The sequence below is a fragment of the Punica granatum genome, chromosome 1 (assembly GCF_007655135.1).
Source record: "Punica granatum isolate Tunisia-2019 chromosome 1, ASM765513v2, whole genome shotgun sequence".
NCBI classification, from domain to species: domain Eukaryota; kingdom Viridiplantae; phylum Streptophyta; class Magnoliopsida; order Myrtales; family Lythraceae; genus Punica; species Punica granatum.
Window position 1 is genome coordinate 49,523,924 of NC_045127.1, and position 3,086 is coordinate 49,527,009.

Here is a 3,086-nt window from a genome sequence, read left to right on the forward strand (position 1 = left end):
TCCATTGTGCTTTGGGGTCATGACAAATTACATCATGTTATTTTGTTTGGGACAATTAACCCCTTGTGGTTTGCTCCGCTAGACATAGAGGGTTATTTCGTTAATTTTTTTTCCATTTTCAGTCCCTAATCTTTGGCCTTTTAATAATTTTGGTCCTAAATTTTTTATTTTATCATTCCTATCCTTAACTTTTTATTTTGTTTCATTTTAATCCTATAAAGAAAAATCGAAAGGGGAGGGGGTCGGGGCAGCCAATTGGCTACTTCAGACCCTCCACCGAGGGCGCCGGCAACCACAGAGGATGCTGGTGCCCTCGGTGGAGGGGTCGGAGTTCGACTCGGGGTCCTCGGTCGATTCGGGGTCGAGACCGCCAATCGGCGACCCCGACCCCTCCACCAAGGTCGCCAGCGTCCTCTGTGGGTGCCGGCACCCTCGGTGGAGGGTTTGGGGTCGCCGATTGGCGGCCCCGATCCCCTCCTCCTTCGATTTTTCTTTATAAGACTAAAATGAAACAAAATAAAAAGTTGATGATAGGAATGATAAAATAATAAGATTTAATATCAAAATGATTAAAAGATTAAAGATTGATGACTGAAAAAAAAAATTAACGCCGTAACCCCTTAACGGAACAAACCACAAGTAGCTAATTGTCCCAAACAAAAAAAAAGGGTGCGATTTGTCTTGATCTTAAACCACAATGGGGTTTTTGTCTTTTTCCCTAAAAGTTATTTGTGAGGTTTCCCTTATAACCGAAAAAAAAATACATTCTTTCTTTGGAATACTGTCCGTATGCATATAATAAATCATAATGATTTTCATAAATTCCACTTATGTATCACAAAGTTTCCTTAAATTTAGATGACACCCTTTTTATTTTTCAAATAGGACGTCCGTTCACATTTGATCTATATACTATACGCTATGTAATTTGCTAGAAAGACCCAGTAACAACCTCTACCATCGAAACAAAAAATTTCCCCTAAGAAAATTCTCTACTACTTTTTGAAGAAATTTAAAAAATAATACTACGATGATAGAGGAGATAGAGATATAGACTATGTATTGACCAAACCAAAAATTTGTTTTGAAACATTCAAGAGATTACATAAAACTCTATTGCCTATTTGTAGGCACAATTAACTACTAAATTTAGGAAACAAATGATATCAGATCAAAATATCCTAATAAATCAAATCAAATCATATAAAATATTTTCATAAATAACTACTCATTTTATCTGATACGATTTTATTTTCTAACCAATTATGTCCTCAATAGTTAGACATCTCTTCCACTTTTTCGTTTGGTCCCTTTGTACCCCATTCTTCACGTTTGCTTTGTCAATTTAGCAAAAGAATTTTTTGATGAGGAAATGATAGACGACAGTAGTGGCAACCTTACTGCCTTGCTATATAATGTTTGCACTCTTGTTTTCAACTGCGAACATAGAGGAATTGAATACCCAATGCAAGCATTGACGAACAAAGGCCTATCGTAGTCCACCAAATGTGGTATCACCCAAACTCAAGCAAAGACACACTTTCAAGCAAATGTTGTGACCCAAATGCATAGAGGGGATTTGAATTTGAAATTTGGGATTAACAAACTACATGAGAGTAAGATTGGAATCCTTAGACCATCCTTTTGGTCATTCAATTTAGCGAAAAATGCTTAAAAGAAAGAAAAAAAAAAGCTAAGGTCTCAAAAAACCCCATAGATCTATTCCTCGCTCAAGTTAGCACTAAAGACCAACGCACGTTTCATTGATATTTTTTTCATTTAGTATTGAGATTTTTTATAAATTCTTTATTTAATTTTAGATTACTCATAAATAAAATATGAAATTCTTAAGTAATTTACTTCTCTATGAACGATGAAATCCCTTAAGAGCTGTAATTCATAAGGGATTTACTTGTCCATGTCTCCTTTCCTTTAATCTTTGAGTCCACCTCGATGGTTATGCTACAATATCCTTGAAGGAAAATATGTGACAGATGGACATGTCAGATCTTTACTAATTTGGTGGTTGTGACATCGGGTAAAAAGCCCTTTCGCATTTCATCCAAAAAAAATTAAAATTAAAAAATTAAAAAAAGCCCCATCGCATACACCATAGACTATGTCTAACAATAAATTGCTTGATAATCTTTTGTTTTTATTAAATTGATGAGAAAATGGTAGACAACAGTAGTGGCGACCTTACTTCCCCGCTATGTGATATTTAGACTTTTGTGTTCAACTGCGAACATGTCAGACGAACTGAATAACCAACGCATGCACTGACTTCGTCAGCTCAACGCCGCCAGAAGCCTATTATAGTCCATAGAATTCGGTATCACCCAAACTCAAGCAAAGCCACACTTCTAGTAAATGTTGTGACACAAATGCATAGAAGGGATTTGAATTTGGAATTTGGGATTAACAAACTCATGAGAGTAAGAGTGGAATCATTAGACCGTCCTTTTGGTGATTCATTTTAGCAAAAATTGCTTAAAAAAAAACTAATGGTCTCAAAAAACCCCCATAGATCTACTCCTTACTCAAGTTAGCAGTAAAGACCAACCAATGTTTCATTGATATATTCCTTTTTGCCTTTATTATTGAGATTTTTTGTAAGTTCTTTATTTAATTTTAGATTACTCATAAATAAAATGTGAAATTCTTAAGCAATTTACTTCCCTTTGAACGATGAAATCCCCTAACTTAAGAGTTGTAATTCATAAGGGATTTACTTGTCTATGCTTAATTTTCTTTAATCTTTGAGTCCTGACATCACCTCGATGGTTATGCTACAATATCTTTAAAGGAAAATATGCGACAGATAGACATATCAGACCTTTACTAATTTGGTGGTCGGTGACATTGGGTAAAGGCCCCATTGCATACACCATAGACTAAGTCTAACAATAAATTGCTTATTTATGTTTTGTTTTTATTAAATTGATAAGGAAATGGTAGACAGCAGTAGTGACAACCTTACTATCCCGCTATATAATGTTTGGACTCTTGTGTTCAACTACGAACATATCAGACGAATTGAATAACCAATGCAAGCACTAACTTCGTCAGCGCAATACCGCCAAAAG